At 37.6% G+C, this 26379-nt stretch overlaps 1 protein-coding gene across 10 annotated transcripts in view; it reads left to right on the forward strand.

The window, feature by feature from the left end:
* Positions 1–26379, forward strand: part of ZBTB20 (zinc finger and BTB domain containing 20) — a 919384-nt gene that overhangs the window by 568228 nt on the left and 324777 nt on the right. For 2 of the 10 annotated variants that reach the window (XM_059687792.1, XM_059687795.1), the window contains exon 1: positions 22305–22564. The exons of the other annotated variants lie outside the window; for them this stretch is intronic. The gene's annotated coding sequence lies outside the window, so the exon portion shown is untranslated. Of the gene's footprint in view, positions 1–22304; positions 22565–26379 lie in introns of those variants that run through there. 10 annotated transcript variants of the gene reach the window in all.

Genomic DNA, 26379 nt, shown 5'->3' on the forward strand with positions numbered 1-26379 from the left:
TAATAATACAAGAATAAATTCTAAGTTTCAAGTATTCGCAACTGTAAACCTATTGTTGCCCCACCTATATGTGTAACACAGGCCTCATAGTTGATCATCAATTTAGAGATGACTAAACTGAAGTTTAAACAGGTTGGCTAACTTGCTCAAGATGATGCTGATGATAAGTACTGAAATTTGGTTTTAAATTCATAGCTATCCGATCTAAACTCATGCTTTGCCTACCATATCACATTACTTCTTTTACTCAGCCTAAATAAGTTGCCAAAAGCTTTCCCACAAGTTTAACCTCACTTAAAACCTTTGCGACCTCCCAGCTGCCACTGTGGCTTCCTTTGAGTCACCCAAGGAAGAGCTGTGTAGCTGGAGGAAGAAGAAAAAGAACATTTCTCTCTGTGATAACTCTTACCTTTATTCCCAAGAGGAAAAATATAAAAGTCCTCCCTTTTTTGGAAAGTGTAAAACTACCCTGACCAAATTTCTTCCAATTAGTGATTAACCAGCAACTCTAGCCCAGAATTCTAAATCTTTTCCTTTCTAAAGGTAATTCTTAATCCTTCTCTTCTACTTGCTCTGCATATTGTACTGAGGTCATTTATCTTGCAACATTTTGCAGGTTTCCCTTAGGGATAATCTTAGCAACTGACTTTCATACAAACTGCCTGGGAAAGTTTAAGAGCAGCAAATCCCTTGTAACTAAACAAAATAGAGCATTTGAATGGAAATTTAATAGCAAATTAGACTGGCATCTTTACAGAAAGATGAATGAAACTTTTGTTTTCTTTACATTTGCAGTATAAAAGTCAACTCACTCTCCATTACACAATAGACTGCAAGAAAGAGATTATTCTATTTTTTGGCTTATTGTACAATATAGCTTGTTCTCACCACATTCTATCAGTTCAACCTCCAAAGCAAACCTTAAACCTGGTCTCCCTTTCTCTTTGCCATTGCCCAGTGCCTTGTGCCTTGACCATTGCAAACGCCCCTAATCGGATTTTCATTAGGAGGGAAGTTTTGTTAGAAGTCGACTCTTCTTTCTCCAAATATAAACTCTAGTACAGAGGAGGAAATGTGGCTTTCATTTTTCTTATGTTAGGGCTTCCACTTTTTCTCATCCCCCATAAAAGTTTCCCAAACTTCTTTCATCTGCCTCAGTCCTACAGAGAGAGGGCGTCAAGGCAAGGGCGGCTTCCTTTTTGGCCCACAGAATCGTATTACTCTCCCACTTAGCTGCTTTTCAAATAGCCCTTTCTTGTGTAGAGGTTTTTTGAAAACTGAAAAATTTGAGAAAAAAATTATTCCTAAAATGGTATGTCCTATTATTTATGACTAAGGATGAAAAGGTGACTGACTGCTCCAGTAGTACTTCCAGCCACTTTTGGGAATTCCACTACAAGTCCTCTGTGTTCTTTGACCTGCTCCATGCTTCGGACCTGATGCCATAGCTGAGGGCTCATCAACATTTCTCTTCTTTCTAGTTCTCATGTCCACACATTTTGTTCAGTGAAGAACTAAGAAAGAAATATTCCTGCTTTGTAGATAGTTTTCACATGCATTCTTTGTAATTGTGTCATGTCAGAGAAAAGTGTCTGTGTCTATTTGGTAAAGCCAATTGTCTAAAATAAATCCAAATTTAATGGGTAAAGTTAATTTGGCTGCTCCAAAACAAAAGTCTTCTTGTACTAGAAGTCTATTTAGCTCAAGGAGTCATATTAAATATCCATGACTCAACATCCCTCTTTGAGGCACTGGGGAGGAGGGCCAATGCAGGGGAACTAATAATAATATTAAAATAAAATAACTTTGACATTCAACAATACTATTCACTGTAAGCTAATGCCAGCCAGAAAGATATTAGGAAACAGCTGCTGAAACAAATATAGTTTAAACATTTCTGGAATTAACAAATGAGGCCTGTTTCTGGATAGTACTATTAAGACAAAAGAATATAATCTTTGTGTGATTGGGAAGAAGGTGAGATGTGAGGTTGAAAGATCCTCATCATTTGGTTGTACAATTAATTACATTTGTCAGTAATACTTTAGATTATATTCATAAAGTTTTAAGGTGGATATTAAGTAATCATGGATAGGAATTCTTTGATAATTGTGTTTGAGAGCAGTTATTAGTAAAAAAAATCTCATTACATAAATATTATTTAAATTAAAATATATTATATAAATTCTGAGTAGAATATATTCAGTATTCACATACCCATAATGTAGTGCCCCACAATGGGTTCTTTAGAACACTATGTTTTATTTTTATCTAGGCAACTTCTATTATATTTTTATAGGTCTTTGAGCTTTGTAATATCACTTTAGCAAACATTGGTAGGGCCCATAGTTTGTGTGTGAGTGTGTATGTGTGTGTATAATAAACTATTATATTAACGATAAACATATATGGTTTACTAAAATATGCTATTGAATATCCATTATCCATAGGGAAAGAAATTTTTTTAATTTCTAAATTAATTTTTGTTTATTTTTTATTTCTAGAGTTAGTGAATTCATTTAAATTATACCCAAAATATGCATTATCCTGACTACCCATACTACATAATTCTTAGATGTTAGGGCTTATTAGTCTCATTTTTCTTTCTTACCGAACACCTTGGCAACATCAATAATTAGAACCAAAATGAATGAATTGCAGTAATATGCACCAACTTGCATATACCTTAACAGTATAATATTAAGTGAAATTAATTAAATCCCAAAAGCATTATATAGAGCATAACACCAGTTTATAAAGTTAAAAGCACCCATACATACATATTGCCCACATGATATATACGTATATGTATATACACAAACATAAATTTACAAAGAGCTAGAGATGTAGTAAAGCATAAAAAGAAAAATAGACATGATAAATAATCAGGATAGTGGTTATCTTAGGTGGAAGAGGCAAGAAAATAAGATGGGGTAAACTATATGGATAGATGTAAATTATTATAAAGCTCCAAGATCTTTTTTCAAAGGCTTAGTTTGCGGTGTTTATTAATTCACTAGAAAATAACTATGTGAATAAAAGTAAACCAAGCATGGACCAGTACTAAGTATGCATCAAATACCAAGGATTACGATTACTCTAACTCTGTGCACCTGAGATACCAAAGAAAAGCCATAGTCACTATATCAGCTATCTATTGCTTGAAAAAGTTACTTCAAAACCTAGTGACTTGCAACAATAAGCATGTATTATCTCTCAGGAATCTCTCATCGTCAGGAATTCAGGAGCAGCTTAGTCGGGTGGTTGTGGTTTCAGAACTTTCATGATGTAGCAATCAAGATGTCAGCGGGAGTTGCAGTCATAGGAGGCTTGGCTGGTGCTTGAGAATTCACTTCCAGGGAGGCTCACTTACATGGCCCCAAAGCCAGTATTGCCTGCTGGTTTCAGTTCCTTGCCACATGGACCTTTCCATAGGGCTGCTTGAGTGCCCTCACAACACAGAAGTGGGCTTCCCCAGAGTGAGTGCTGCAGAGAGTAAGGATAAGCAGTAATGGCTATTCTGACCTGGCAGTGACACTCACAGCTCATTACTTGTCCCATATAGTATTGGTCACACAGACCAACCCTGATACACTGTAGACAAGACTATACAAACGTTGTGAGGAACCAGGAGGCAGGGATCATAAGGGGTCATCGTGGAAGCTGGTTACCACACAAGCCATGTGGCTTATCTTGAACATATAGTTTGTTTGTTTGTTTTCTACTGCAGTTCTTAAATTCCAAACATCTTTCCCTGTTCTGCTTTTGGTGGCATTAGAGAATTGTTCTCTCTAAAGTTGGAGCAGAAAGAACTGATTTTTTGCTTCTTTTTTAAAAAATTTTATGAGTTTATTTGAACCAAACTAATGACAATTGCTGGAAAGCAAAATATCAAAGAATTGAGAAAATGCCAGTTTTACAGTTTATTTTATACATTAGAATCAAATGAGGAGACAAAGAGGATTATATAAAATCCATTGGTGGTAGATTAAGGAGGTGGAAGAAAGCAAAGTGGGGAAATCTCTGGAACTGGATAAAAGCAAAATGGAGACACACATGCTTCTTTTACATTGGTGCATACAGGATAGTTAAGAATAATACTTACAGCACATAGAGATGGTATTCTGGGAACAAGGTAATGAGAGTTTTTGTAGATTCCTGTTCTAGTGGTGGGTGTGCCCTGAGAGTTCTGGAAAAGGAGATTACTCTGACATTTCAAAGGTATGTTATACTAGATGCAAAAAAACCCCCACAAACAAACAATAGACTTACTTTACGTAAAGATTGACCTTTATCAAGGAAGCTACAGGCCTATCATGTGACTACCTGTCATGACATGCTTTTAGTTAGGAATTTTTATGTTCAGATCATCCAATATGATTATTTTCTGCCTCCCCTGGGTTTGTCATGTTTACTCTATGGCCCCTTTTTTGTCCATAATTCACCCTTTTGGTCATAAATCAATCTGAAGGATGCACTGACAACCAACCTTTGGTGGATAACAGGGTCCCATGGTGCTAGGAAGGCGTATTCCTAGGAAGTCTTACTGTTGTAATTTGTTTTGCCTAAAATGGAGGTCCACTGGGGATGAGCAAGGTTGAAACCTTGGATGGAAATTAAAGGCCAACTTTTCCTCAAAAGGAAAAAGCAAGTAAATGGGAGGCAGTAAGTCTTATAGAGAAAAAACATGCTGGGTCATTTCTTACCTGCAAGCTATCATGATCCAAGTTAGCTATCTGTCTCACTTTTCTATATTTTGTATCTAGTATCACATTTACTTATAGTTTGAGGGCATATCATATACTCTTCAGTACATACACACATCCCTTTCCTCCTGCAATAAAATTCCTTCTAAATTTCAAAAGAAACACCAAAAGAAAGTATTCTTGATCATACAAAAGTTATCTTATATACCATCAGCAACTATTAACAGTTGGGCTATATAAGAACAAGGTTTGAGAAAAGCCAAAAGAACAATTATAGCTATTATGATGACTAACATTATTATTAGACAGGTAAATACAATCAAACAAGCGGGTTTTTAATTTCAATATCAATTATGTAGATATACAGGCCTCCTCGATGTCTTGGGATAGCTGTCTAACTGATTCTGGCAGCTTCTCATTCTTGAGGGGTGTTTGTTGCCCACTGCAGGATGAGGAAAGTGTCAGAAACAGGCAGATTCGAGGATAGGCTCCTTTTTGTTATCTTTAAATTCTTTATTAGTTAAGGTATTACAAATGTGTCCCCATCCCCCCATTAACCCCCATCCTCCTCCCCACTCATGCTTTCATCCCCCTGTTGTCCATGTCCATTTTTTTAATGAAAAATGTGAATCCATGAGTTAACACCTTTAAATTTAGCTGCACATGGATTAGTTAGTATAATACCCGATAAGGTCTCTTCCAACAAGGTTAGAGAGAGTCTTTAATTGGTATCTTTCCCAATGGACAAAGTCTCCTGTTACAGGTTATGGTCTTTGAAGTCTTTGTCTCCCTGGAGCACAGAGATCACCAGTTTATAATAAAAGGACGTAACACAGAACAGCCAGATGGAGGAGCTGCATAGTGTCAGATATGGGGAAGGGGCACAGGGCTCCTAGGCCCGCTCTAGGCACGCTACCCACTGTACATCTTCATGCATTCACCAACCTGGAAGCTCATGACTTTCTGCTTTGATACTGTAACACCAGCTAGCATTCTAATTCCAGTCTTTCGATTTAATTTTTAATAAACAATAGATTATCTTCCTTATATATGTGCTTTCAATTCTGTTGAGCTTTATTATTTTTTTCTTTTCTGATTATAGAATTTCTCATTTTTAACCTTTTAGGCTTTGTCTTTCCTAAATATTTTTAGAATTTTTAATCACATTTTACTATCATGTACTTTTCCCCAAAGGTGGACCTTTATTAATTTGCCTAATTAAGATTTTCTATTGTTTACTTTATAATTCTTCCAGTTATTTATTCTTGCATTTACCAAATCTTTATAGAGAACCTATCATGTGCCAAAACAGTATAGTCTCCTGTCAGGCAGAATTCAGAAGGTGTGAGAATAAAATATGTAGGGAAAGGAGAAGTGTGGTAAGAAAAAGTAAGGGCAAATACAAGGTGAGAAATCAAATTAAATAGTTGGAGGGATTCTCAGTTGTTCTACATTAGCCTCTACATTTGAACGAACTGCACTTCAACCATGTCAACTTAATAGCTATCACACTCCAAGGTAAACTGAGAATCATATACCAAAACTTCAGGGTCGGGCTTTGTGAAATTTTAATGCTGCAGGGACTTCTCACTCCTCCTTATGAGCGAGATACCTTAAAAATGGTGATTCACTCACCTGATGGAAATAAAAATGTGTATATTTATGTTTAATAATAAGAAAAATGTGTCTAGTACTTCATAGGTAACTGAAAATTAGCCACACAAAAAATCCCTTTCCTGCCAATGCTTCACTGCTTGTCAAAATGCATTCAGGTGAATAAACCACAAAGGGACCAATTGATTGAAGAACGTGCAACATAATGTTGGCTGTCCCCTTATGTCCTACATCAGTTCCCAGCCCTACAAGAAAGGGATTTTCATTAGAGGGTTTTATTTTCCTTATTAGAATTTATTTCATTAACAATGGAAAAGGAAGAAAATTATTTAGAACAACAAGCCATCAGCACAACAAAATAGCACATGGAACAACTGAGGAAAAATTTTTCATCCCCAAAAGAGGAACTCTCATGAAGGAAGAAGCATGTTCCAACCATATGTTTTCATGTAATAGTTTACAAATGTATCCAACCACATAAAAACTAAAATTAGCCATTTTGGCAGGAGAGATGACCTCTTTTCTTAACAGTGAAGATTTTAGCATATTTATTTTTCATATAAAAGGAGAGGTGATTAATAATGTTATAAGATGTCATAAAATATTTTTCCTTGAATTTCTGCCCAGCTAATATTTGTAGCTTAAGTCAACTGAAGTCTAATTTAAATTTTTAAACCTTTTGATATCAGATGAAATGGCACTTACTAAAATAGATATAGAATTAATATATCAACTTATATTCTTTTGAAACTTCTTCCAGTATGTTCTAGGATTACATACCATGATCTCCAAAAAGGTAAAGAACTAGAGAGACAATGAAAGAAGACTGGATCACATTTTTTAAAAATTCATTTATCAGTTGAGCTTCAAACCTGGGAGGTTGAACCAGAGGAATCTTAGAGTCCAAGGTTGATGAGTTCTGGAGATAGTGAGAATTAGCTAGAAAGCTTTCCAGGAAAGACTAAACACAATTAACTTGCTATGGCTAAGTGTTTAAAACTTGAAGTTTGCAGGTTTCCAGACCTGTTCTGATCTCAGCCAGACATTAGTAATCAGAAAAGTGTTCATTTTGTGGTACCCAAGCTATTGCCACTCTCCTAGACAAAACTGAAAAATATCGGTATGTTCTACTGCCCACAAATGAAACCCCTACACTACTGCCTCCACCCCACTCCACCAAAGTTACTCTTTTTCCATCCAGAGCTATTTGCTTATTCCTAGATTGCCAATCCTATATAATAAAGAGCTAATATGCTAATTAGACCAAACAGCCAAATGACCATCTGGACGACATTCCAAACGACCGTCGGGACCACCTTCCAGAGGAAGCCGGGACTGTGAGGGCTGGCTGAGGCTGTGAGGGGCTTCCAGGGCCTATCCCCTTGCATGAATTCCATGTATCAGGCCTCTAGTATCAGATAAGTGTTGATCATATCCTAGAACATCAAAGTAATTAACAATAAGGTGCGAATGAGGTTTACAGGTTCACAAGGCAGATTTGCATTTTACAAGAGGGGCTTGTTAAATACAACTGAATTAATAGATGGAATGTGTGAGAGATATTTTCTCTCCAAGGGACAGGGGAAGGTTTCTAGTGCTCTTTTTCAGCCCAGGGATATCAAGTCCAGTCCTGTTAGCATTCCTTTCCCCCTCTGCAGTCTCTTGCCATTCACTCCTATTTTTATCCTATCACATTTGAAAGCAGAATATGTTTTTTTAAATATATTTTTATTGATTTCAGAGAGGAAGAGAGAGATAGAAATATCAATGATGAGAGGGAATCATTGATTGGCTGCCTCCCACACGCCCCCACTGGGGACTGAGCTCACAACCTGGGCATGTACCCTTGGCTGGAATCAAACTCAGGACCCTCGAGTCTGCAGGCCGACGCTCTACACACTGAGCCAAACTGCCTAGGACTAGAATATGTTTAAAATAAAGAATCATTAGAGAGTTGCCTGATAGAACCTTGTTCAAGCTTAAAGATCTTGAGGCCTCAAATTAGGTACTAGAGCCTTAAATCTCAGAGTAGTCAATTTAAACAGCCACAAATGCCATACATTACAGAATTAGTTCTCCATTTAGTGTATTTACCTGTTTAGTTATTTAGATGAAGAATAACTTATAATAACTTTTTCTACAATTACTAAAAGCTCCAAAGAAATGTCTCTTAAACAATGGGGAGGAAGAGTGTCAGAAACTTTTCTAAAAAAATAAAATTATTTTATTACATTTATAAAGATGAGAAAATAAAAACATTTTTTTCATATAATTGTGATGTCTGCTAGACTAAGAAAATGAAGTCTGAACACCCAATTTTTTTTTCTGGGCCAAAGAATTTAGAATCTCAGAGGATAAAAGAGGAGAACAGCAACAAAAGAAAGAAGGATATATCTGTATGGATCCAGGAACTCATTTAACAATGTGACAAGTGAAAAGAATTTTTTTCTGCTCCATGAACTAGCCTTTCTACTCCAACTCCTCTTTGTCTCAGTTTCCCTTTCCTTCTAGAAAGAATATCTATAGCAGAAACTCACGGGAGCACTAACAAAACTTTTGACCAAAGTCATATCCTTTAAACTCCAGCCTTTTATTTTCTGGCCACAGTGCACAAGGTCCATAGTCTTTCCTCCCTAGATTGTTAGGGGCCATAAATGTATCTGCACAGGTGTCACCTAGAAATGACAGAGAGCTGTGTCAGAGGACCAGCAAAAGGCCAGCTCCAGTGTGGCTCAATCTCAGCTGCCGGGGGCAGTTTCTCTGCAGTCAATTCAAGTGCCTAGGAATTGAAAAGGGAAAAATCTGTCTTTATTATAAAAAGAAAAAATAGTAACTATGTTGCAATTATGTTAGCTTCTTACAGTATATATAACTATTTCTTGTCTGGTTTTGGTTGTTTGTTTGTTTGTTTGTTTTTATGTCCTTAAAGACATTTTAGAAAGGGTTAATAATAACATTCACAGAGATTATCTGAATTTGCCAACTGAGCAAATAGTTGATTAGGACTCAAATCTAAGATTCAAGAATTTCATTTCAGATCTTGTGCTTTCTTCATTACAACAAATTTTAATGGCAGATATGCCTTCTTATATGAAATAGGACTTAAAAAAACAGTACTGCCTAAAGTTAGGAATCCTAAGTCATAGAAATAAAATTTTCCAAAATTCTCATTTTAAAATGAGATGGAAAGATTTCTCTGAATGAAGCATTGGGACTAAAATCATGAAGTTTTAGTTTATCGCTTCACTTTTGTTGACCAATAGTAATTATTTTAATTTGTCTTAAAGAGAATGGCACTGTTAATGGTGTTACAACTTTTTTTTTTAGCTCATATGTAGGGTAACTCTATAATTTGTCAATCAAACTGGGGCACTTTTGAGAGTGAGAGTGGTCACTATTAATAATTGTGCCTGTAATATGGAACTGGAACTATCTTAGGTAAACTGAGAGATATGGTCACCCAACTTATAGGCCAGTGATGGCGAACCTATGACACGCATGTCAGGGGTGACTCGCAAATTCATTTTTTTGGTTGATTTTTCTTTGTTAAATGGCATTTAAATATATAAAATAAATATAAAAAATATAAGTGTTTGTTTTACTGTGGTTGCAAATATCAAAAAATTTCTATATGTGACACGGCACCAGAGTTAAGTTAGGGTTTTTCAAAATGCTGACACGCCGAGCTCAAAAGGTTCGCCATCACTGGTATAGGACATAATTCTGAGTCTGAAGGTGGTGAGTTTTGAATTTAAAAAAAGCCAGTGGAATGAAAATCCATATGACCTGCCTTGACTCTACAGTTCCTGTGAAGTTGTTTCATAAGCGCAATGAGCACTGTTGAATGCTTCATTCTCCTGCTTTGCTCAAGAGATGGCAGAGTGTTGGGGCATCCATTTAGTACCAAGTTAGAGGAAGAGCGCAACCTGCTGAGATTCAAACGCTCAATATTTTATACCTCTTGGTCCTGGGGGGCTCTCATCTAAACGTTAATTATGCACAACCCATATTCTCAGACCAAAAGACATGTCCTGTGAAGTATTGCCCAGTAAACCTTAGTCACTTTCATAGGGGTCTAAGTGACAAATACTAAACTAGCATTTGACATGTCAGAAGGAAAAAAAATCTATTTCAGCACTTAAATTATTTTTACAGTTGATCAAAATAATATTATATAATGGAAGTCTCTTAAGTTAGTAATCGATGAAAGAATTAAACTGCTAAAAATATATTTTTATACACCAAAGCTAAATTTGATAGCATAGGGAGTAACTTAATCTAAGAATATCCTCGTAACAGGCATAAAAATAAGTTTTATTTTGAAAAGAGATACTATTTATGAGAATGTATTGCTGTGTGCCATCCATGGAACATGCTGACTTTCAATTTCACAAATAAAATGCTGTATTGAAAGGTGACCCTGTATGAATAGTACACTTAACAGACTAACACTACCATAAAATGATAGACTAAGGGAGAGTGTAAAATTATTGCTAACGATTGCTGAATTATTTGGAAATTCTTCCTATGAGATTACTTTTGTCCACCTAACTTAAGAAGTATTTTCCCAGTGAGTATAAAGTTCAAATTAATTTGGTTTGATTTGTAGAAGAAAAAAATCCTATTTTCCTTGCAATTTAAACTTTTATTTAAGATAAAAAGCTTCCCTTCTGGACAACAAGGAGTCACAGCTTGGAATTGGTAAAATGTCTACAAGGGGAGGGGTGGGGGGAGTACTAATGAAACTTCGTTCGTTGTGGAATAGTTCACAAAGGAATACAAGATGCATTACATAATGCAGCCCTTTGTTTGTGGAGCCTCTGACCAAATCCTGCAGTGTTAGCTCAGGCTGAATGCTGCCACCAAAGTCCTCCCTAACTCCAGGCAGCTCCGAGTCTTTTTCCCCACTTCCTGCCATGATTACTCTGGCTTCTGATTAAATCGCACCTTATATTTAAGGTCACTAACCTAAAACGACCCAGAGCTGCTTATTTCTCTCTTCAGCCGTTCCCCTGTACTTGTAATATTTGGAAGCCTTGAAAATAGCTTCTGTCCCAACTTATGTAGTCTTTTCTCCAAAAGCAAATGCTATAATAGTTTCCTCACTAGTGGGTTCAAACATCAGGTGAAAGATTTTTGGAAGCTAATTAGCATGCTAAGGAGTCTGGAGCATTTGGGTGAGTCACAGTCATGCTGCCTAAGGGACAGAGAAAATGTCGTTGCTAGTGGTATTTAACAAGTGCTGTTTCCTCACTCCATTTATATAGAGCAAGAATTGCATTGCATTGTCTTCTTTATATTTAATAAAAATCGTGTTTGTATCATCTCTTCTTTCAAACAACTATCCCTTTGGGGCTTTCTTAAAATATATTTTACTAATTTTTGAAAACTGAAAGTTTGTTTTTATTGTATTAATAATTATGCCAGGTTGTAACATTATTCTCATGGAATTTATTATAGACTCAAATGTTTCTTTTTTAACCTAGTTTAACCCTCTTTTCTTAGCTTAATACAAATTTCCTCCTTGCTTTCAGAGTGAGAATTTTATTACATATATTGAATGTCTACTGTATATCTGAGAAAATTAATATTTATTAAATGCTCAGAATGTGGCCGATGTATGCCATGCAGTTAGGAAGGACAGTTTGGGCAATTCAAATTATAAAAGTTATTTCTTGGTTAGAAATATGTTCCTGACTTAAGTGGCCTAAATAAATAGGGATTTGTGTTTCTCATGTAACAAGAGGTCCAGAAGTAAGGAAGTACTGATGTGTAATAAAATCGGAGACAATGTCTCTGGAATTGTTTGCCTTTTTGCATGCTTGTTGCTTTATGATCACAAAATAGCTGCTGCAACTCCTAGCATCATGTCCATCTTCAGAGAGGGAGGAAGGAGAAGGAGAAGGATTGCCTTTACCTCTACCTTTATCAAAAAAGAAAAAAATTTTCTCAAAAACCAGCCTCTCGTACAGATTGCCACGTAGACCATACTGACTAGAACTGGGTCACAAGGCCACCCTTGGTTGCTAGGGAGGCAAGGAAGTCAGGGAACAGATTTGTCATAATTGGTTTAGAAATAGCATAACTCATCCCGGACTGAGCACATTGTGACTCTGAACACAGGGGTCTGTAGCTAGGAAGAATTGGGGGAATGTATATTGGGTGAGCAGTAGTGTTTATTCCAGTTGTACTAGTCAAAAAAAAAAAAAAAAGGAAAGTTAATGTGGACTACAAAACTAAAACATGATTTATAGCAGAGGTAGCATGTAGCTGGACTATAAGATAACTAAAATAATTAGATTCATTAAAGAATAAGGGCACTTTGAGGAAGAGCAGAGCCTAAAATCAGGAACATATATACTATCTATGGAAAGTAGCCACTACATTGTAAATAAATTCCTAATTCTTCGAGGGCAGGAAGTAAGGCTTATTCCTATTTATTTTCCTAGCATCTCAGACACATAATAGATGCTTATAGAATCATAGTGAATTAATTCATAATATTCCAACTCAGAAGTCTAGACATGATTTAACAGATTATGGAGATAATAGAACAGAAAATGTAAGATTTAGGACTCCTTGACAATACACCGGTGAAAGGAAACATTAATATAGTCTGAGAACACTCCTTAATATTGGTTCAGAAATAGTGGAACCTGGAATGCCTAAGCAGATAGAGCAAGAAATAAAGTCCAAGTTCAGAATTGGAACTTGATCTGTGAATGCCTGGCTATGTTTCTGGAATCAAATCTTGGTAATACACAAGCAAGTCTAAAACAGGCCCTCCAACTGTTACAGGTAGTTAGCCTATTGCTGTCACTTGCTCCCCTTTTCTCCCAGTTCTGTTCACCATGACCTTTCAATGTGAAAAGGGGCTTTGGAAAAATGAAAAGTAGTTCATTGGAGATTCCTAGAGTCCTACTTGACAATAATTGAAATTTTACATTTCTTCAGTTTCTGTTTTATCCCAATCACTCTGCTACAGTTTTCAGGAGATTATTAAAAACAAAGCCCTGCCTACAAACTGTTTACATTTTAGTCAAGAATTTAAATATCTTGACTGACTTAAGATAAAGAAAAGGAAAAAATATTATAATACTGTTCAGAAAATAAAACAACCAAGTCAGTCAAAAGGATAGTTTGACTTGCTTTTATTGTTATGGTGCTGATTTAACCAGACAACTTAGCCAAGAGTCAAACTTTTTTCTGCAAATACCACACAAGTAACTTCTCCTAAAGGGAAATTGCCTTACTCACTCTAGCCCTGCTTATTTTTTATTTAACAAAGGCCAAAGTGTCTTGTCCTATTTTGTTTACTGAACTCTAGAATTTAGATTTGGCATGCAATCTACAATATGGCTTAATAGTAGACTGAAATAATAAATAAAAGTAATTGTATTTTTGAATTGTACCTCCATGAGTCTCATATAATTTCAAGTATCTGACATTACTTTTTTTTTGATGACCTTAATTTTACCTGAAAAATATGCCAATAGAAAGGGGGATAAACAGTGTTAAAATGTTCAACTTTAGTCACTCGGCATTTCTAGCACACTTATGGGCTATGGCCACTTAATGAGGTTCCCTTGTGACTTTAAGTTTCAACCTCCCTGGTTAGATTAGAATACTTCAAATTATTTGAACTGAAGAGTACTTTTTATTTTGAGAAAAGAACATCCATTTTGTTTAATTGATTGAGAAATATATTTTCTTTTTAAAAAAATATATTTTATTGATTTTTTACAGAGAGGAAGGGAGAGGGAGAGAGAGTTAGAAACATCCATGAGAGAGAAACATCGATCAGCTGCCTCCTGCACACCCCCTACTGGGGATGTGCCCACAACCAAGGTACATGCCCTTGACCCAAATCGAACCTGGGACTCTTCAGTCCACAGGCCGACGCTCTAGCCACTGAGCCAAACTGGTCAGGGCAGAACTTTAATAACTCCTCTAAAGACTTGTAGCATTATTAATATTGCATTTGGATGAGTAAGTCAATTTATTTGGGCATCGGTTTTATCATCTGCAAAATGAGGTAACTGTCCTTACATGGTTCAGTTCTGAAGTTGTATGATTTCATCTTTTAATTCAATTCAACAAATATTAATGAAATACTTATATAAGGCAAACCAATATGGTAGGGTACAAGGATTATTAATGTGATCTTTTAATGCAAATAGCTTATAATTTGATACATACAAGACGAAAATGTGTATTTCTCAACACATATTAGCTTCTTCCTTTTGGGAATGTCACTTATAAATGAAAGTATATGATTTATTCCCCTCATTAATGTTTTTCATATCTGAATTTAGATAACAAAAAAGGGGGGGCAGAACTATCATTTTAATAATGTGCCTTTGTATCCCACCTTTGGTGCAGAAAATTTAGAGCATTCCCGAACCATAATCTCATTCATCCCTGAAGAAGCTCAATGCATATAGAAAAAAATAAATGTAGTTATTTCCATGTTAATGATTAGATAACTAGACCTAAATTTCCTCGAATTATATAATGAGCCAGTGAGTAAGCACAGGTAAAAATCTAGGAGCTCACTCCAGGACTGCCCAGCCAGCTTCCTTTATGTGTGACAGATTCTTTTAGCAAGTTCTGCGGAGCCGGGTTGGTAAACCACATTCCACACTTGCTCCCTCCTTGCTCCCTTTCCAAACAGCAGCTTAGCTATTGAGGATTTCATATCTATCAACAGGAGAAACAAAAAGGTGGAGGGGGAAAATGGAATGTATGGAACAACAGATGTGATATGCAAGCTCTGATACAGTAATGTTTCAGTCTGTGGTTTGCATTAAAATTAGCAGTAAAAGAAGTTGGGGACACCCCCATCATAAAGTTGGAGACTAGTCCATGAACATTTGACTATAGGCCCAGCATCTGTAAAGAAACCTGCACTCTTGCTAGGTATCACTAGGATTTTCTTCGCCTGCTTTGAGAGGAGTCAGGAACATAAAGAATTTCTTTCTTTCTTACAAACCTCGAGAGCAGCTCCTTGGAAACAGGTGATTCTATTTTCCTTCTTTACCTAAATCTTCCTAGGTAATAAAAAAAGTCAGATCCATGTTTCATCTCCTGGTTTCCTTAGTCAGAAAATTTGCATCTGATGCCTAGGAAAATGTTTGGCCTTCCACAATTGAATGTTTAAACAGGTGCACGCCACACTGGTCTGGCTGAGGAGAGGGAGTCGATGCCTTCTGGAAACCCTGACGTTCAGAGAATGGTTCTTGTGCCAGCTTTCAAGAGTGCTTGTATGGGGAAGTTCAGGTGATGCTTAGATCACATTACCTGGTTACCAGCCCACTGCCTCACTCCCATTCTGTGTTCTCAGGAAGAAATTGATTTAATAGATTCAAGATATTATTAAATACATTCTGCATTAATATTATATGTCCTCTTTGAATCCAAGTGGCAATACAATAGAACTTCATTTTATAAATAACACCTTTCAAGCTCACACCACAGGGCACAGTACAAAAGAATCAAAATAGAACACAAATGCTGTAATCAAATGCAGACCCCAGGAAGGCTGATTAAAAAGGCATGTTGCTGGTAAGAGCAGCCGACAGGGTAAGTGTAGTGGGTCAGAGCAGAAAAGCCAGCTGAACAGAAGGGCGAACTGAAACCAAAGGACGAGGCTGCCTGATACACAGGGACTTCCTCCTTTGTCACCATCTCCTTTCGGACTTGGGAATTGCAGGGGAGGGGAGTGTGCTTATGTTGGTTGGGGAGGTGGGGATCAAATATATGTAGGGTCACAAGGTTTATCCTCAGTCCTTAAACACAACACAAACCAAAGAAAATCCTAAATACAATAGCAGGCAGCTCTTGTCTACAATATGATTGTGAGACAACGGAGTGAGGCTTGCTCTGCTTAACAATACCTCTGCTTTTCAGAAAACACAACTGTGAGGATACAAGTAGAACCCTTCCATAACAGTGAGATCATATAGTACCCAAATGGCCAGGCATAGGAAGACATGGAAAGTGAGTGAGGCGGGTGCTTTGTGGTCTTAGCCTGGTGGTAGTCTTCTCCACACAGGACCTCTTCTCATCCAATTGCTTTTAGCTCCTCACCACCACCACAGCCTCTTCTAAAGTCAAGGTCTTGTGCTTTAAAACTCTGCCTCTAATTCTAGGATAAAAGGTTCTGTTCTCTTCTTAAATGAATTAGGAATTGGGCAAAAACTGGGGAGGTATTTTGGCACATACCTCCCCATCTATAAGTAAAACCAATCCTAAAAGTGATCACTATATACCTTGATGAATGCCCAAATTGGTCTTTACTGATGCTTCTCTATTTAACATTGAGGGTAGAACAATATAGGACAGGAATCATGAGAAAAATTCTCTACAAAATACATTTCTTTTTCTGAAAAATAGCAACCCATAGTCGACAAGCATGGAACACCAAATATGGGTCTACAGTCAATAAAAAGAAAAGGAGAGAGAAAGGGAAATGATAATTGAGGCCACTTTTACCACTTTTGAAAAAGAGTGACTCCTGATTGCCCAGTTAGTTGAAACTCTGGACTGAGATCACTGATGCATAAATTTAGGTCAATAGTTTAGTATTTCTGTACATCTTTTTCTTAATTTTTCAGTTATAAACAATTTAAATATGTGGGCAGTATTTAGGGGTAATATTGTACAAATGCTACTTTTATTTAATAGAATGTTATTTTCTTTGATTCTGTCAGTATTTATTTGGCTATGCAGAGAGCTAATTTATTATCAAAGGCGAAGAGTAGTATAATAAATTGAGAACACTGGATTTTGTCTCCAGAGTGAGTTTTTTCATAAAGTATGTGAACAAATAATAACTATGCTGGTTATCAATGTGCTGCCCCACAGATTTACCCTTCCTTGCCTACTCCACAAACGTGTATCTGGGACCTTTAAATACTTTTCCTTGCTCCAGGGTATGAGTACACCTTGTCAGTAGAGGGTTCGGCGAGACATTAGAGAGGAAGAAATTTTTCCCTCCTGGTTCCCCTGTACTCTTTTGTCAGGCTCCTGCAGTGTGCAAGATTTCTCCAGGGTCTGGTTCCTGCCAACACACACAGCTGCCTTGGTGCCAAGCAGCTGAGGCACAGGTAGTTTCTCCAGTGCCTGGTGGCCAGCAGCTCCCACCAACACCCACCACACAACAGCTCCCAGCTATTTCTCTGCCTTTCATTCATTCAATGGCTGGGCCTTGTCCAACCATGTCTGTATCCCAGTCCAGGGGTGCAGAGGACTCTTCCTTGAACACTCTATCTCAGCCCTACAAATAGTTATGCTCTTTATATTTGCTTATTCTTATATAATTTTGAATTCTCTTCACTTCTTACTAGCTACTCCCTCATCACTCCAATCCTCTATTATAGTTAATAATTCTTTATATTAAACTTTGCCTATTCAAATTGCTATGTGGTTTCTTTCTCCTGATGGACTCCAACTGGCACATAATCAAAGAATATTAAAATAATCTATATTCTTTGGGAGTAAGGGAAAGTAAATATGATAAGCCATCTCTTTATGGAATGGATTAGCATTGGTACCATGCGCCTTATCTAGGTCTGACTGTTAGATGAAAAAAACTTGTGAGAATTTAATGCTAGACTGAAAGGTGAAATAAAAATATGATACTATATGCTATTTTTAATTATACATATGCTTCTAAGGACCAATTTTTAAATATTTTACTTAATATCACAGACAGTTCTTGAAAATGTAAACTATAATAACGTAAACAACAAGTCTGCACTCAAAAGTAATTTATTGGTCTTTAAAATATGTTGCAAAATAATAACCCTTTAATGCAAATGTGTAGATTATTAATGCTAAGGTAATAATGATACCCATTATTTATTGATAACTCAGACAGCCCTAGCACCTTACATTGGTTTATGGAATCCTTTTAGCAATAGAGGTGGCCATTATTATTATTTCTGTTTTGAAAATTGGAAAACAGAGACTGGGGAGATTAAAGAACTGGCCTAATGTGATGCCTGCAGCAAGTTTCTGAGCTATAATTTGAACCTAGATCTGCCTGGGAGCCCTGGTTCTTAACCGCTGCACTCTGCTCCCAGAGTGACACCACTGAAGCAGATGGCAAGTAGCCTGGGCAAACAGAAACAACAACAATAACCAAAAAAAAAAACCACAACAGAATAATTATGTTCTTCTCATCAAAGATCCAGAACAAGAGACTTTGAAGAAGTCCTAGAATGTACTAGTATAGCGCACCCTGAGATATTTCTGATTCAGGCAGTCTATTACTTACATGTAACAAGATCCAGACAAATTGGGCGAACATTGGTGATCAAATCCCCAGAACCAAAGTGTTAACAGTGTATCAAAAACCCAGCAGCCTTTATTCCGAGCTGAATTGAAGGCAGATGAAATATTAACAGCAGTTATAGCAGCACAAAATGAAATATGAGATCCTGCATCAGAAATTATTAGTAACCTGTTAAAAGAAATGCTGAAAAATGGCAGTTAACAAATTAAAACTGAGAAACAGAGCTCAAATGGGAAATTTCAAAAAGTTTGGAGGAAAATAAATGACAGATTGTCCTCTTGGCTCTTATTACTATGCCATCCTAAATCCTACTTGGCAATACATGTGGAGGTGAAATAAGAACTGCATCACTGCCAGTGCTGGCCCTCAAATTTGTAGTCCTAAGTGTTTGCTATGGTGTCTGGGATTGATTAGAAAAGTAGTTGGAATTTGGTAGCATTTAGCTTTTGAAGAGTCTAGAGACTCTTATTATGAAAGGCTTCCTCTCATTTGTGAATTGGCCCCTTTGCTCCACTTTTGGATGGCTGGCTTCCTCCATGCTGAGCTGCACTAAATGTTCTACATGGGAAAGCTATTCTCCTTAAACGCCTTCAAATTTAAAGCATCTATCTGGATGTGTTCATATTTATGACTCAAAATATCTAGCATCGAAAAAAGAAAGAGAGGTTACAAATACCAAATACCGGGTAGTAAATGAAGGAGATATTTTTCCATCAGGAACTGAGAGCAGAGAAATGACTGTAAGCAGAGTTGTTGAGTAGTTGATGCCAGAGAGAAAAAGGAAATGAGCTATAGAACCATAGAATCTCTGTGTTGGCAGAGACCGTGGAGTTCATGCAGTCCTACCCTATCATTTTTCAATGAAGACACTGAGACATAGGGAGTTAAGGGACTTGACTTGCCCTAGACACATAGTTGTTTACTGACAGTCAGGCCAAAAACATTTCCCAACTCCCAGTCTGGAACTCTGCAGTTCAGCATGCTACTGCCATCCTCTACTGAAAGTTAACACTGACCCAGCCTGGAACGCAGAAGAACTCAGCACAGATGGGAGCAAGGAAAATGGTGACTTTTGAGATGGTAATCAGTCTGGGGAAAGAAGAGGGGAAACAGAGGATCCTCCTTTGTTGTGACTTGTTGGAAAAGCTTGTGCAGGACAGTTTGTGTCAGTTTACTTCCCACAAAAAAATAGTAAAATATTTGGGTTGTAATTCCTCAGAGTTTATATCTATGCATTCAGATTTTATTTGCTTAGTGAATTCTCTCTCGTACAGGTTAGCTCCATGTAGATTGGTTTGTGGGGGGCACTGCTATGGATCCCTGTCATTTACATGCACTTGACCTTCTCGCTCCAGAGAACTTGTGGGGAGAATCTTCTTCATGGGACACTACTAATCAAGGGTCAGATGTAGGTTTGAGATGTAAGAACTATCTGCTATTAACCCTTGTAGTCTATTAACTTCATGCAGAACTCAGACCATATGTGTGGGGGCCTTTTAATCAGGCTCATGAATTAGGTAAAATAATTTTCTTTACTTGGAAGCACAGGGTCATTTGAAGTAAACCAGTGGCAAAGGGGATATAATAAGAGTGTCTCAGTAGGAGTCCTTGTGAAATAGCAATACAGTCTTTCAGACCAGTCAAATATTTTTCTGAATAGAGTAACCGGAAATGAGAGAACCAGACAGTATGATGGAAACTACAGATGGAATGCTGTGCCTGGAAAGTGATTATATACAAGAGAGGGTTCAGGAGAGGGTAGGTGTGGAGCTGGGAAGGAGGGGGTAACTGAAATCAGAGAAGATCCTGCTTGACCAGGTCTAGTAAAATATTCCCTGCCACAGTCACTGTTCCATGAAGAGATTGAGCCAAGAGGCCTGAATACACTCAGCTCAAGTTCAGAGCTGCCATTATTGTGGGAAGCATCAGGGAGAGCACATCCGGATTCGTGTTACACAGCAATCACTGTTGGGTGTCAGCATTCATCAGCCAGATGGTCAGACCCACAATTAATCAATTAGGCTGGGATGATCAGCTGGACTGTTTCCCCCTTTGGTGAAAAGCCCTCATCATGCGGTCAGGGCAATAGCACTTTCATCCTGTTGCTTTTGGAGAAGCTTCTAAACATCCCTCTTCTTTTCTAGGCCTCTAGTTATAGGACTCCGGTAAGCTCCAAGCTGCTTTGACAACATAGATACCCCAAATCGAGATTGTAACATAATAGATTTTCACCATCCTCTGTGTTTAAGTATGTTCAGCTGATAGAAATAAGCTTTTGAAAGCAGCATTCTCTGAGGAATGTTACACAACTGATTTTACTAGTCTTTATATTGGCTCTACCCAGTGTTGACTGGAAATGATTCGTTCACGGGGCACTTATGAGGATGATATGATAGTCAAATAAAAATGATAGTGATTTATTGAGTGTTCATCATGTGACCAATACTGCTGTGATAAGGACCAAACATTGGCCAAACATAGATTCAGCCCTTGTAATAATTCAATGAGTGTGATAATGTTCCATTTCAAAGAGAAGGAAACTGAGCCCAGAAAATTCATTAGCCCAAGGTTAAATGTTTATTAAAGACGTGTTAAGATGATTTAACACTCTCTAAAGTGCTAAACGAAATTTACTCTACATTTTCTTACACCATGCATCTCTAAGGGACAGCCATTAGAAATATATGGTAGGTTCTTATTCCTTTTCAAAGAATGTTACAGAAATATTTTACTGGTGTTTCCCAACTCTGTTGATCTTGTTCTCTTTGCCATGCTATTCCTGCTGTGCACCATTTTACTTGGGATGGCTTTCTTCCTTATTTTGGGGCCATCACTGCTATTTGCTGTTAATTCTGTTTCCACTTCAGTCTCCTGGATACAGTTCCTCTAAGTTTGTTTCAGACACTAAGACTTTCCTTTATCAGTTGGCTTCTAAGGCAAGTTGCCTCCTCCCAAACAAAATGTTGCATTACTGATTAATTGCTTACGTTGAACCTTATCTCCCCTCTCCTCTTGCTATATCACTGTACTACTGCTCAGGAGAGGTGTTGGGAACTCCTCGTGGTGGGAAATATCGCTTCCTGATGGAGGTCTGTGCTGACCCCATTGAGTCAAAATATGGGCACAGCATATTTCCCTAGTGTTTCATCGTTGAAAATATGCCTTTCATTTTTCTCAGCTCTTCTCTACTCTCACTCAGTCTTTATTTGAGGAGTGCTTCTCTTTACCCATGTGTTACCTGTGTTCTGCAGGCTATTCAAGGACACTATTGTCCCAAATATGCCTTTTTGAGATATTGGGCTCTTATTTTATGCAGATGAGGCTTCTTTTTGATACTTTAACTGCAGCACTTTGCTTTTATTTGTTGGTTTCATTACTTACCAAATCAAGAAAGAATACCAAAATACTATGATAGTATATAGGTAACCACCTGATTTCTCAAATCAAGCTCAGAGCACATGGAAGAAAAGGTATTCCAGAAATCTTAATGAGCATCTTTTCTCCTCCAGGACTCTACCGGTGCCCTCTCTTTCTGACTGTGGTACTCTAATTTGTTCTGTCTGTGTTTGGTAGGCAGCTGTTTTGCTTTTTTTCCCTTGCTGCTCTCTTTTTCTACAATCCTACAGTCTTTACCCACTAGCTGATGAGGCTCTTTCATTGTGACCTGCAGTGTCTCCGCACATTGCAGAGCCGAGAGTACTGCCGCCCAGACGGCCTCTGCTTCAGTTCGCTCCTGACCTAAACCCCCCTGCTATTCCAGGCCTGGCCTCTCATGACCAGAGACTGCTGACTCATCCTGGCCTGTGCCAAGCTGTGCAGTCGCTTAGCGATGTGGACAGGAGTCGAAGGACTAGAATGAGATCACTGAACTCATTTCACTTGTTGCTTACGGTACAGTCCAGCATGAGCTGGAAATATAGGAACCTCAGCCTCCCGAGCAGAAAGAGTAAGTAGATTAAACACACCTCATCACCAAGTCCTCAACAAGCAGCAGTTGGGTGGAGGGTGGGGCTGGCTTTCTCATGGCTGGGGCTAGGGCATTGGGGTTCACCAGGAGTGTTCCTTTGTCCTCTCTTCTTCCTCTCCTCCAGAGTCAAACCTTCCCCCACCCCTCCCTGAACTTCCCTTCTGAAAATGTCCGGATGGCACAGCAATGATCTGGGCAGAAATGAAATTTTGCTAACAAGCAGCCTCCGCAAGAAATCCTGGAACAGTGACACTGTTGAAACTGCTTAGTTTAGTTTGTCTACTGGGAACGCACACGAACTTCCTAACAGAATTCAAGAGGATGAAAAAACCTTTTTTTTTTTTTTTGTTCTCCTTTTCTCCTTGATTCTCCTTTTTCTTTCTGTTTCGAGGGAGGTAGTTTCAGGAGACATGGCTGCATTCTGGTGTGGTGTAAAGTTTTCCGTCCGGAGACAATAATGTACATTCCTCTGGCAGGACGGGATGGTGTTTTTTTTTTTGTTTCTGTTGCTGTTGTTTATTTATAAGACATTTCCTCTCAGTTAGTGGAAGTTCGATCGTAAGAGGCTCCAGTGATTTTCCTTCCACCTCCCCTCCCTAATTTCTGTGCTTCAGCACTCTGGAACACTGTGAACTCGACAAGCTAATCAGAGCAGGGAGCTTAGCAGCCAGGCCTGGACACTCTCAAGAGACTGTGCTGATTCTCAGTCGGCACTCCTTGGATCAGGAACCACAGTCTTGGTGAGTGGTGAGGTTCCAGAATTTGATGTGTCAAGGATTCTATTCTTGGTGTCTCTGAGGCAGTCAGGAAATAACGGGTGTTTTTAAAAAAAGAGGGGGGAAACACAATTCTTTTAAAAAGCTACCAAACAGTCCACCGTAATGGCGAAGATTTCAGTGTGCACAGCCGAGACCACTCTATACACAGTGGCAGCGTGTGTGCCAGGAGGACCCGCAGCATAGGTTTCATGCTGCCCACATGGATGTCAGCCTTGACATGCCTAGCACACATGCTGGTAGGAGGAGGAAGATAGGTGAGTGAGTGGGGAGGTTGGTCTTATTCGGGGTGGTAGGAGGGGGAAGTGAAAGTGGGATTCATTGTGCATTTGAAGTTTCTCTGTGCCAACTTTTCAGGCATCTCTATTCTGAACACTTACATTATGCTCAGAATACTTCTGTACCCAGCTAAGCAAGACAGAAAAGTGGATGCTTAGCAAAAGAATATTGTGAATACTGTTCTTTTAAAGATCTCTTTGCTAAAAACTGGTTGCTTTTCAATGTTAGGGAACCTCCCCCAACCCAACCTTTTGGAAAATATTATTTGTCACACCTTCTTCTTTATTCTTCTGCATTCATGGTATCTAACAGAAGGATGCAATGAGAATCCTTATTTGGTTTCAGGGAAATTTATCATCCTGACATAGGAAAACTAGATGACTGTCCTCACAGTATTAAACCCAAATATAGTATTGTCCTCAATACAAGAGACTCTGATTGAATGTGCTCTGGGAAGTTGTCGAAGGAGTGGAATGGGGGTGGTTGCGTCCTGTCGAGTATAAGACTAACAGAGGAGTCAACAGACCTGCTTTTGGAGTCAATTTCAGCTGAAACGTGTGTGTCCTTTACCATCAGGTCTCGTTGCTCCTCCAGGGTCATTTGATCTTACAGTGTTTTCTTGTCTTCTTTTCAATTTCAAGAATCGAGCATGTTCCAAAATATTGAGTGGAAACAAACAAACAAAAAACATGGTGGCCATAAAAGCATTTGGCTCTGTGGCAGCATCTGAACTGAATTGCTCTTTGGAGAGAGGGAGGAGCCTTTGATGTCCCCAATATGGTTCTCATAGGCTGAGACTTCCAAGAACCACAACCCAGCCTAAGGGGCATTTACTCGATGTTCTTAAATATTTGGAAAGAGATGCTATTTAATTGTTTTCGCTTTCCTTGCTATTAACACACTGCCAGTAGATTCCTCCTAAAAGTTGAAAATGCTTTAGCAATAGTTATTTTGCATTTAACCAGATGTGTGCTGTGTATGTCTATTGTATACTCTGTCCAAGCCGGTGGAGTCATCCAACATATTACATTGGTACTCAGCTTTGGGATTTTGTCTGCCACTCTCGGCGATTCACATTCTTAACCATGTAACTCATGTGTGTTCATATATAACCGAGTTCCCTACAGAGACTGCCCCCTGCTGCAGCCTCTTCAGGCTCTGTCAGTGACTCTCTGGAACAGAGTCCACTTCCTATCACAATTCCTGTAGTTTAGAAGGCACACCAAACTCCTCAGGTGTCACTGTGACAGGAGGCAGTCTTCAAGTTTTATTAAGACCAATATGTGCTATAAATTTAATATATATAATTTGCCTATTTTGGTTAGGCACATTAGTTATGATCATACTATTTGTAAATATAATGTTTCTTGGGGGTTTGCCATTAGGTTTCTTGTTTGCTAAGGAAATAAGTTGAATTGGAAAATGATGATATAAAATTTTAGTTACGGTCTAAAAAATGTAAGTAGCTTTTAGCTCATTACTGCCAAGACATACACAGGAGGTTGTGTCTTCCTCAGTTAATACTCAGGTTGCACAGACTCCCAGGAGAAATGTCTTTTAGTCTAGGGATGTCTATTAGGACTGCCTTAAGGGCAAGCTGGATTTTTAACACTTGGAAGACATTTTTTTTTGAAATCTTCTATGTTTGTATATAAAATTTTGTCAGTGTTGTTAAGCAGAGAATAGGTAAACACAAATATCTAAGAAATGGCATTTAACAAGGATAACCTGCCAGAGAGATTTTCCTTATTGCTGCCAAGATCTGGAGTTCCACGTGGCTGTGGAAGAATCACATAGCTAAGCTAGTGTCTAAGAGTCAGAATTTGATCAGTATACCTCTAATAGAAAGGCAGGATAATGATGTATTTCATTCTGCTTAAATGGTTGTGTTAATAGTACCTATTTTTTTTCAAAACCTGTCTTTAAACCTTTATAGTATACTATTCAGAATTCAGTTTTCTGGTGCTCATTCTGAATTTTTTTATTTCATAAGATGCATGTTTTAAAATGTATATCTCCTTGCATGCACATTGGCTATAAGTACTTCCTATATGTTATAGTCATTTAATGAGACAGTCATAATTAGACACAAATGACATTGCTAAATAACAGAATTATGATTGACCCAATAAGGAATTATTCTTTCTTATTTGTATACAAAAGAGTTTTTATACTTACGTGATTCATTTATAAAGATACATGTTTTAAAAGTTAAGAAAAGGTTGATTCATTGTATCATGTGATTGTGTATCTTTGTTATAAATGCATATGTACATTCATAATCATATACCTATATTCAAGATTAAAATATAACCAAATATTAGCTAGGCTTACTTTCTTTGAATTCAATGAAACATTTTTTTTAAAATTGATCATAAGTAAAGTATAGTTGACATTTTATCACACTTATAACAGAAATTTTACCCAAATATTTATGAACAGTACCTGTAAGAGGTAAGATTTGTTTAGCTGGTAAGATTAGTAATTATTCTTTATCAAATATGCATGTTAGATGATAAATCTAAATTCTGTTATGCACAACATAAAAGTATTAATTGCTATATACATAAAGTAGTTTAAAATTAAATGGAAAGAAAATAAATTTCTATTATCTTAAAATTGAGAATGTATTTAGTGAATTCACTCTATATTGTAAGAATGAGTATATGCACAAATGACACAGTTTATTCTAGTTTCTCATCTATTTAGTTATACTTGAAATACTTTGATGCTTTACTT

This window comes from Myotis daubentonii, chromosome 3 (genome assembly GCF_963259705.1).
Source record: "Myotis daubentonii chromosome 3, mMyoDau2.1, whole genome shotgun sequence".
NCBI lineage: Eukaryota > Metazoa > Chordata > Mammalia > Chiroptera > Vespertilionidae > Myotis > Myotis daubentonii.